The sequence below is a fragment of the Gallus gallus genome, chromosome 17, assembly GCF_016699485.2.
Source record: "Gallus gallus isolate bGalGal1 chromosome 17, bGalGal1.mat.broiler.GRCg7b, whole genome shotgun sequence".
NCBI classification, from domain to species: Eukaryota; Metazoa; Chordata; class Aves; order Galliformes; family Phasianidae; genus Gallus; species Gallus gallus.
The window spans coordinates 1,523,215-1,534,113 of NC_052548.1; the positions used below are offsets into that span (position 1 = coordinate 1,523,215).

General features: G+C 47.8%; 1 protein-coding gene across 42 annotated transcripts in view; it reads right to left on the reverse strand.

The window, feature by feature from the left end:
* The window catches only part of EXD3 (exonuclease 3'-5' domain containing 3), a 246,106-nt gene that overhangs the window by 190,187 nt on the left and 45,020 nt on the right, over positions 1 to 10,899 (reverse strand). For 3 of the 42 annotated variants that reach the window (XM_046901928.1, XM_046901923.1, XM_046901924.1), the window contains exon 3: positions 5,394 to 5,476. The exons of the other annotated variants lie outside the window; for them this stretch is intronic. The gene's annotated coding sequence lies outside the window, so the exon portion shown is untranslated. The remainder of the gene's footprint in view (positions 1 to 5,393; positions 5,477 to 10,899) is intronic. 42 annotated transcript variants of the gene reach the window in all.

A 10,899-nucleotide genomic window follows, 5' to 3' on the forward strand; every position in this document is an offset into this window, starting at 1 on the left:
CCACTGACCGGGGGGATGGGGCACACACAGAGCACACACAGAAACCTCTCCCCTCTGAAAGCAGCCTCACCAAAGCAAGCAGGAGGTTTCAATTCCGCTTGGCTGTGGAAAACAATGTGAAAGTGTGAAGTGAGAGTAACTGAAAGTGTTAGAAACAAAGAGGACAGCGACCAGGAAGTGATGTTTATTTGTATTCTCCATGCTGGGATTGCTAAGCCTACCTCGCATTCTTGCAACCTGGCTTTTATTGCTTTATTGTTATGGAATGTATGAGCACACAGAGCCAAAGATACCAGCACCAAGGATTCCTCTCCAAAAAGCAAATGAATCAGGAGTGCGGGTAAGGCTAGAAGCCCAGAAGCCCAACTGAAAGCCTTATCCAAAGTCCATGGGTGTCTTTTAACCGACTTTTACAGACCTTGGATCCGGTGCTAAACCCATTTCAGCAGTCCTGGAGCCAGATTTGGGTTTCCAGCTTCCGTCGGTCACAAAACCAATCTCTTCCAGCATTGAGCTCCAGACTGGTAACCCACAGCATCCAAATCTCTTCTGCATTCCTGGATTATGTCACCTCAGACCTCAGTTTGTCACACTTTGTCACTGCCACCTACTGAGAGTGCTCACAAGCAATCCCAGCAGACTGTTATTTCAAAGTGGAAAAAAGTTCCATCTATCCACCTTTGTAGCTCACGCTGAAATGCAGTTTCATCTATTTTTACAATAACTTGTTTATCCCATCAGTCTTATAACTAATGAGAAGGAGAAACTTCACTTCTCTGTGCTAAGGATATGGGGTGGTGGGAAGCTAACTGCCCCCTGTTGTGCCTATGGAGTGCCATTGGGTCACCCTGTCCGTCCCAACAAGATCGCTCTCTCTCTGCTTCAGGTAAATGGAATTCTTACAAAATGATCATTGGTTTTGGAACAGTTAAAGAAATCATTTTACACCACTAATATCATAATAAGATTCACTGGAACAGCTGATGGCTTGAAACAGAAATGAGTAGAGTTATGCCATTCTAGAGTACCTCCTCTGCCTCATTAGTTCTGACATTAAAATTAGAAAGCAGTTGACAAAATATCAACAGATATCCAACACTCTTATGGATTGCCAAGGCTTTCAACTTCAGCATGGTGAAACTGCCAGCTTCATTTTTTGCATGCTGTACTACTGATAGTAGAGCTCACCCTCCCTTACACAAACAGCAGCCTCACCTCTTCCCTTCCTGCAGGGGAAGCAGTTTACCACCAGCGTCTGACTGAAGGTAATGCAGTGATAACACTGCATCTGCAAGGCCTGTGCTAAGGCCCAACACCACATCCTTATCTCTGAATTGGAGAGATATGGATGTGAATAGTGGACTATTCGGTAGATAAGGAATTGGTTGCGTGGTCAGAGCCAGAGGGCTGTGGTCAGCAGCTCTACGTCCAGGTAGAGGCCAGTGATGAGCAGTGTGGCCTGGGGGTCCGTCCTGGGATCAGTGCTCTGCAGTGAGGTTCAACAAGGCCGAGTGCAAGGTGCTGAATCTGGGTAGGGACAATGTCAGATATGAATACAGGTGGGAGAAGAACTCCTTGAGAGCAGCCCTGCAGAGAAGGACTTGGGGGTCCTGGTGCACAAAGAGCTGGACATGAGCAGCAGTGTGCGCTCACAGCCCGGAAGGCCACCAGCGCCCTGGGCTGCACCCACAGAGGGCTGGCAGCGGGCAGGGAGGGGATTGTCCCCCTCTGCTCTGCCCTCGTGAGGCCCCATCTGCAGTACTGCGTCCAGGCCTGGGGCCCCCAGCACAGGAAAGACGTGGGGCTGTTGGAGCGGGTCCAGAGGAGGCCACGAGGACACTCAGAGGCTGCAGCACCTCTCCTGCAAAGACAGACCGAGGAGCTGGGGGTGTTCAGCCTGGAGAAGAGAAGGCGGCAGGGAGACCTCACTGTGGCCTTCCAGTACTTAGAGGGAGCTTATAAACAGGAGCAAGAATGACTTTTTACAAAGTCTGATAGTGACAGGACAAGGAAGAATGATTTTAAACCAAAATTAGGGAAATTTAGGTTAGATGTTAGAGGGAAGTTCTTTACCCAGAGCGCAGTGATGCCCCGGCACTGCTGCCCAGAGCTGTGGTGCCCATCCCTGGAGGTGCCCCAGGCCATGGATGAGCCCTGGGCAAACTGAGCTGGGGGGCAGCCAGCCCATGGCAGGGTGGGGCTGGGGGCTGTGAGGGCCCTTCAACCTAAGTCAATCTGTGATTCTGAGGTTACAGCCAGGAGATACCGGGGATGGGCAGAGATAACCTAACAGAACTTCCTGCAGTGAGATGAAGCCTCCTTTTCAAAGGAAAGGAGAAACAAAAAGAAAAAACAGAAAATCACAGCTGGAACTTGAGTTCCTGAAAGCACAGAAGACCTTTAAATGTGATGCTTCAGTGCCTTCTGCCTCCAAACTCTCCCACTTGAGGTACACGGTGACTCCCAAGGCACGTGTGAGTCAGAGGAAGGAGCCCAGGCACACGCTCACCCACGCAGGGCTCCTGCTGCTGCCTGTCCCATGCAGATCCATGCCCAGGCATTATCAGAGCATTTGGTGAGAATGATGCTTGTCCTTTATTCCCGTAAATCTGAACACTCATGACTATTGATGACAAAGTAAATACATGATTCTTAAGAATTCCTGCAGCCTCCAGAATTACCTGGGGGATAGTTTGCTACATGACTTCCTAGAAGTTAATTGCTCCAAGAGGAAGAAATCTGCTCACAGTCTGTCCTGCCACACTGTATGCTGGCTTGGAGTGTTGAAAGGGCTCCAGGCTGATGTCCTTCATCACCTGCAAACCTTCACTCCCACCAAGAGGCTCCCACAGGCCAACAGCACACGCAAGCACAGATCTCTGTAAATTCATGTGCGGCACTACAGCTGCTGGTCTCTGCCCTTTCTTATTTCCCTCCACCTCTTCAAAGTACTTATGAAGTCCTCCTGTTCCATCAGCAGCACCATCAGGTCCTGCTCCACAGAGCAATTTCCCCTGCCCATCTCGCTGCCCTTACGCATCCATCACAATCAGTCTTTTGGAAATTTCACGCTGGAAACAAGCAGCACACCCCGAGGCACTGCTGAAAGGCAGGGCAGGGCTGCGGGCACTCTCCCTGCTGCCCAAGGCAGCTCGTTCCGCAGCGCGGTCCCACGAAGGATGCTGGCTCTGGCCAGCAAGGTGCTGCAGTGCACAACCACGGCTCCTTGCAGAGGCCGTAGCAGAGCAGCTCTGTTTGCTGGACTCGGGCACCCTCTGCTGACAAACCACCGCCGAACTGCTCCTCCCAGCAGCAAGCCCGCAAGTTCCAGGCTGGAAGGGCCACATCCTTCTAATGTAATCCTCAGCTCCTTTTCTAGAAGAGCATCTCGAGACTTGAAATTCCTAATCTCTATTTATTTATTCAAATATTTCTGCAAGATAATACTGATCACAGGCGTACCTCCTTATCTTGGTTTGCTGATTTGCTCTGGTAATTGAGCACAACGAAAGCCACCCTACTCTTATATCTGTTACCTAAAACCTTTTGTATTTCTCATCCTCTCCACCTCCAACACCTTGTGTGCAAACCCTTCCTCTCCCTTCCTCCCACAAAGGCACAGATCAGAAAGGCAGCCTAAATTCCAACACCAGGTTGGAAGATGACAAGGGCAAAACTCAAAGCGAATGGGTCAAACTCTGGCATCGGTGAACAGTGCAGACCCAGTTCCATGCTTTTGCAGGAGCAGAGGAGCTGGAAGTAGAAGCTGGGCCTGGCAGGGCTCTGTGCCACCCTGCAGGGGAGGGAAAATGTGGTTACACACACCCCTGCCACACACCCAGCACCAACCCTACAACGTGTCCTGCATTTAGGCCTCATGCAAAGCAATGCAGGTACACCAGGATGTATGAGTGGGATTGGCAGCACGCAAACTCTCTGGCAGTGGAATGAAGGGGTTAGCTTAGCTTGGCTGCTGGCTTGATGCACCCCAACCACTTCAGGATTCCAGCTGAACAATGAACACAAAGAACAGAGAATATTCTGTGTAAAGACAGCAGTGAAATAGAAACCCAACCTTCTGAGAGGTGTTAACTTGAGAGGCTGATTTTCAGCCTGAGTCTTATCTGCATTTTTCTGCTGCTTGCTTTTTCTGTATTCACATGAAGAAAAGGCCCAAAGAAGAAGCTCTGCTTGCCAGTTTGCTTATGCTGGTAAACCAGAGGACAGCTTTCCAGGCTTACCAGACATTTATGATGGTATTTTCTAAATGCTCCTTATAGGACCTGCAGGTGGTACCAGACCTACCCAAGGTTCTCCCAGCACAGCACTGTGCTTCTTAACGAACACCTTTAAAACTTACACAGACTTTGGAAATATACAATGCAGAATTTTTAACCAGAATCAAAGTTCAAATAAAAAGCTCACAGAAAATAGAAAAACTGGTGAAGGTGGCACACAGTTTACCAATTTCATTCCAGGTTGCTGACCACAACTGAAAATGACTGCAACAGACAGTGTGTAAAAGAAGCTTTGCAAAGCCATAGGACTCAGTAATAGAGATGGTTGCAATAGGAACATGTAACTCCTTCTTACTAGAAGACAGTGTAAACGTACTGTAAATGTTGACTATTCAGTAACTTGAGTGCTCCCTCCCATTCCTCCCCCCCACTTTAATCTTACTGTACTGTCTTATTTCCAATCATAGAACAACCACATGCTAGCAGCATAAGCAGAATAGCTCTGCAGACTCAATACGTGACTTCACCGCTTCCCAAAACAGAGCTGGAGCAGTTTCGTTTTGACTTCTTCAGGCTCTTTGTCTGCTTCCCAGCAGTTTGATTTCAAGTTTAGGCACCACGATTAAGCAATGAAGTCAGCACTATTAACATCTGTCCAGAACTCTGAGACAGAGAGCATGTGAATGTTTTCTCCTGGACTGCAGAGGAAGCTTCACTACCCTGCACAAACCTATTTGTTATCTTTTTTAACACCTGAGCCATCCTCCAGAGTCTGACATTTCCAAAAGGCTCTGACTGAGGGGCTCTGGTGAGCATGGCTGAGACAGCTGAGGTTGCCACTCACGCCAGCTGCTAGCCCACCTTCCCCTGCCAGCAGAGGCTGCCTGGGAGCACAGCTGGCCCAAGCCTGCACAGCACATGGCTCTGCTTTCCGTTTTGGCACATTAATGTGAGCAGTGGGTGAAAGTATTTGTGCGAAACTGCTGTGCTCTGAGCTAGAGAAACTGAGATACAAGGACACATTCCTTCTGCAGCACTAATAAACAGTGGGGGACAGTCATGTCCTAAATCGTTGCAGCTGTTTGGCCAGCAGACATGAGTCAGAACGCTAACGTGGATCATCAGTGCATGCAGGAGCATGATCTGAACTTTTACCTTCTGCAAAATGCTTCACTTCGGGGGTCAATCCCCAGGGACCACCATGAGAGAGACTTCAGCCATATCTGCACTGCGGAGTTCTGGAAGCACAAGTTGGTAAGCTCACAGTAGAAATCATCACTTCCCGACTCACAGATGCTCAAACAAACTCCCAGACAAAACGGATGCAATTTGAGGAATCGTGTCCTTTAGGGAAGGAGGGAGGGAGGGAGGAAGGTTTGTTTTTGACAAAACAGAGTTGAAGCTTTCCTTCTCCTGGGGGCTTTGCCCTAGTAGCTGTAGCTATAGACACAACACTAAACACATAAGCCTTTTCTGGATGAGTGAGTAATCTCACCAATCCAGTAAATTTTCTCCATCTTGATCTGCTTCCCTTGCTAATCTCCCTTTCTGTTCACTCAGAGGAGCTTAAACTATGCCATGCTGATTTCTTTTTGCTAATATTCACTCCAGACCAGGTCTAAACACTACAATAATCCAAGGATTTCCTCTCCAATGAACATTTCCTCTGTTATCGTTGTCATGAGCAAATCCCTCAGATCCCAACCGTCTGCAGCTCTGCATTGTCCCTCCGGGACTGGACTAAAGGCAGTGCTCTGCACACGATTCAGGCCACACTCAAGTTGGTGGCACCCCCTTCTTTCTCCCGCAGGCACTGTCACAGTATGCCTCGTAAACATGCCAGAATTCAGGAGGAATCCCACAAGCTATTGGCATTGTAATTTCTAGGTTATCTTGTCAGGCGTGACCCAGATTTTCTTCAGATTTTCTCACCTGAGATCTGACACACCTTGAACAAAAACACCTAAAACAACATGAAGCCTGTTGTTGTTTTAGTAAGTCTTACTTCTTGTTTATGTTTGGCTTTGATGTGAGCATCTCTATGTATAGTTCCACTGATCCCCTTCAGGGAACATCTTTGTTAAATGCCTGAAATGCAAGTTAACAAGGCCTGCCATTTTGCTGTTACTTCATGAACCTCTTACCTTATAAAAGCTTAATTGCTTTAAGAGCAGTATCAGTTTCGGAGTGACCTGACATGCTGAGACAGAGGGCAGCAAGGAGGCAGAACATCAGATGGCACTGGTGCCCTGGTTTGAGCACTGAGAAGACCACTATCTCACACAGCTCAGCTATTACGTCCAAGGGACTAAAAACCCCATGGGGACTAAAACCTCACGCTAATCCTTCAGTGCAAGGCTTCTCGCTGTTTCTGTCTGAGCAAGTTTTGTTTTCGCTGTCATCTCCAAATGATTTCAAGGTCAATCAAGATTGTTCTTCATGGTCAACCAAGTCTCTGTCAAGTTTCCAGAGCCTGAAGCCAATGACTTCACCACACTTACCCCGCATACCTCCTCACCTTCCACGCACAGCAAGATACACTATCTTCCCAGAGTGCAGGGCTGATGTGAAAGCCAAATAAAATCTGATCGCATTTTTCACAATACAGTGCGTGCCACATTTTGGTCACTTCCCAAGCCATCTCAGTGCTATCTACACCATGTATGATAGTAAGCTGCTTTCTGAATTCCTCCGGGGAGAGCTCTTCCTCAGCTTTCATCTCCTGAAAAAGCTTAGAGAAGGTCTTCAGTAAGTAGGCTTTGAATGCAGTGTTTATGCCATGAGTCGGATTAATGAGATCACAGTTGGTGGTGGAAACATCTTTCACATGGGAGACAGGTTTGTAATCGAGTTTCAGGGGTGTTGGTATTGTCCAGAACATGGAAAATTTTGAAGCAGAAACTCTGCTCTCCTTACAGCATTCCTTCCTATGGCACTACGTGATCAACAAACCCTTCCTCAGACACGTGGGGTGGGAGCCAGGACTCTCTTTGCACTGGAAGATGGGTCTGCAGTAACCCTCTCGCTGCCCTTTGCTACCTGCTATGGTGAGCAAGCCAGGGCTTTCCTTTCCATCCTCCTTACCACCACTCAGCAAATGGATCTCACAGTTTTAGGAGAAACAGAGCACTCAAAGGCTCAGATGAATTTCCAGCAGCGGTGTGCACAATGCTACAAGTGGCTGCTGTGAGACTGGCTGCTCAAACCAAGAGATGCCAGCGTGATAGAAAAATCTCCACCATTGCCTACAGAATTTGAGCAAAATGTTGTTTAGACAGCTTTTGGATTGTTAGATATCCATAAACAGTATTGTTAACCTGAAAGGCATGTGTTTTTCTCAGTATGATTTATTAGCTGTAGTTATAGTTGCAATAATGACGGTCTAATTTTTCACCAAGTACTACAGTTTATGCATAGTTTTAACCACCTTTTGAAAGTCCTTTAAGTAATGACGAATCAACTCATAAAACAATAAAAAAGTTAGAACCAACACATTATTCCCCTTTAGGCATGGGCAGGAATATCTGATTTATGTCTGCCAAATGATTTGGCGTCTGAACAACTGGCAGCAAACTCAAAGTTAAATACCAAAGCTGTGGGCAACCGCTGGAAAGATCAGGATTCTTTCCCTTTTCATTTCTACATGAAATGTCTGCTCAGGGGTGATATAATCTAATTCACTTGTTCACAGGGCAGCAAGTTAGCTACTTCAAGCAAGTGTGACTACACTGCTTTGCCACAATGCCATGAAGTGTCTCTTGTGAAGCTTTATGTATGCACACATCCACACTTGATCAAAGTAACCACTGGAGAGATCCCACCCTGCACAGCTCTCCTGCAAAGCTCTCCACTCTGCAAGTTTGCTTGTGCAGATGCCTACCAGAATCTGCAGGGACTGAAAAGCAAACTAAAAAGGGAACCCTGACTTCTCCTCTGGCTTCATTAATTCAGCTGGCAGGCACTGCGGAGGCGATGCTTACGTGGCTGGTAAAAGGAACAGGATGCTACATGCTCTTCCCAAAATCCCCAGAACTGATGTGTGTTTCGGCTGAAGAGAGAGCAGCACCTCTATGTCCTTCCTAACCCCAGAGGGGCACCTTGCTGAATGGGACTGCCACTGCACATCACCCAAAGGATGTATGATAACAAAAGTGTTGGGTGCTTTGGCCCACATTTGCCATATGCTGCTGTGCCACATCTGCTTGCCTTTAAATTGCTCACATTGCATCCCTTTCTTAGATGCATTTAAAGCTTTCTTAGAAGTTTTTATGGATGGCCCCAAATACCACCTCTTCCTTCACCAATCCACCCTAGTGGCCTTCCACACTGGGAAGCTGGGTTGTGACACTATTTAACTACTTTTGCTGACTGCTTCAAAAGTGGAAGGGGAGCTGTCAAGCATGCATTAGCTCAGAGAAAAACCGTTCTTACTCTCCACCTCAGTGGAAGATGCATCGGACTCCCTGCAGGTAAATGCAGCCCAGCTGCTTACAGCTGTGTGTAACCGTGGGCTGTTCCAGGTCCTTTTCAGACTAGTGATGGAAATAAGGTGCAGGAAAGTTGTTATTTCAACTACTTATCGGAGAGGAAATTTCTCACAGCCTGACAGTGTTTGCAGACAGCAGTATTTGGTTAATAAAGAAGAAACTCCACAACAGAGAGAAGCAGTGCAGCAAAAGGCAGAAGCAGAGAGACTGCCTGTGTTTTAATCTTCCAAAACACATCTGTGTGAATCAAAGGCCTCCCTGAGAAGTGGGATTTTCCTGCCACAGCGAGGATGAGATGCTGCAATTGAGGAAACCTCTGCCTTTGTTATCAAATAGGACTGGGTGGACACAGTTATTAATCACTTCAAATGCTGAAGCAGTACCGTTTGTCCAAGCTGTGGTTGGTAAGGTTGGCACAACTCATACTGAAGGGAAATGTGATAGTGATGATCAAGCAGAAAGCACAAAGCGGCCACCTATGCTGGTGAGATGCTCAGGCTGGGCTTCCTCCAGAGGTCCTTCCCCCACCTCTGTTACCCGAGAGCTGATGGAAGTTGGAGGCACACACAGCAGTGGCCTGAGCCAGGGGTGCTACAGGAGGAGGAAAGCTGCTCATCAATGGCAATTAGGCGCTGCTTTTTATCTATTGGGAGGGATAACATCTTTTAGAGAACTGTGCATCTTCCTATAGAGCTCTAATGGAAAAGTAGCAAGTGAGGCACCAGCTCTGGGCGGCTCAAAGTTCTGTGAGTGCTCTGCTGTGTGTGCTGGGTGCTCAGCATCAAGCACTGAGAGGTCCCTGAAAGCACGGCAGTGCTTGCCTCCAGAAACGTTCTTCTAAGCATCAGGCTGCATCCATGTCCACGCATATTAATTAAGCCTCAGGAAGGCTGTAAGAGCTCATGCACTGAGGGCTGGGGCACACTTGCAGCCCAGCCATTTTGAGACAGGAGCACTGAGGAAACAACCATGGTGTGAGACTGCGGCGTGACTGACCTGCGCTTCCATTGGTGTTTGCAGCTTTGTTGTGGCTTTGCCCCTTTGCAACACGGATGCATTGTCTCTCCCAGACTGGAGGAGGAAGGACGCCGACACTCAGCACAGCCTCCCCAATTGTCTCCCTGAGCAGACAAAGGGGAGCTGCACGCTGCAAGCAGTAACTGCACACACACCAATCAGTAACTGCACACACAGTGGCAGTTTGTCCCCAGTGCAGAACGGTCAGTGCTGATGCACAACCCCTGGTGGATTTAGAAGGTCGGATACCAACCATCTCTGGCCATGACCTAATGACTCATGCTAATAGATCAAAAGTATTTGCTCTGTTGTTTCTGTATTTCAAACTAGATTTTATGGTCAAGTTCAGGAACATGGCAAAGATGGTGTAACACTGCACTTCTGACCACAGTAACATTTACCCTAGATGCCACTGGCTCACCCCCTCTTACCTATGCAAAATAAATAATCATCTGTTTACACGGATTCCCGTTGTGCCGCAGTTCAGAGTCTGTGGGAGGGAATCTAAACTGGTGATGCTGAAAATAAGAAAAAAACAGTAGGGAAAAGCTGGAAAGATGAGGGGCATGAGGATACCAGAACACATCGTACATTAAAAACACCTTCTGAGTATAACTTCCATCTCCTCATTCTGAATGGTCAGAACTAGTTTACCAGCAGCTAAATTATAATTTGTTTCTCAGATAACAGAAACTCAATTTAATAGGCTCACAGTAAGCAGCTCTGAGATTTGGAACAGAGCTCATGGAGACCCCCAGAGCTCCTCCAGGAGGAAGGGCACTGCGTGAGCTCGAAGGACGTGCCTGCTGTACTAAACAGGCAGATGCCTTCAGAGCGCTGCATGCGCAGTCATCTCTTCATCAAACCCTTAACTAATTAAACAATCCTCTTGTCAAAGAGGACAGTCATTGTCTGTGCGACCAATGCCCTGTAAACACAAAGGGATAATCTGCCTTTCTCCTTTTTTCTCCCCCAGCTGGGGGATGCGCTGCCCGCTGCCTGGGAAGCTCCGCTCATCTGTCATCCTGCGGTGCTCGCAGCGCTGCACGCAGCATCTGAAGCCACGCTGCACACAGTGACGCCTCATACGTAGTCACAGCCCATCTGACGAGTCCCCGGGTTTCTGAAGGGATGAGCGAACAATTAGCAGAGTGGCA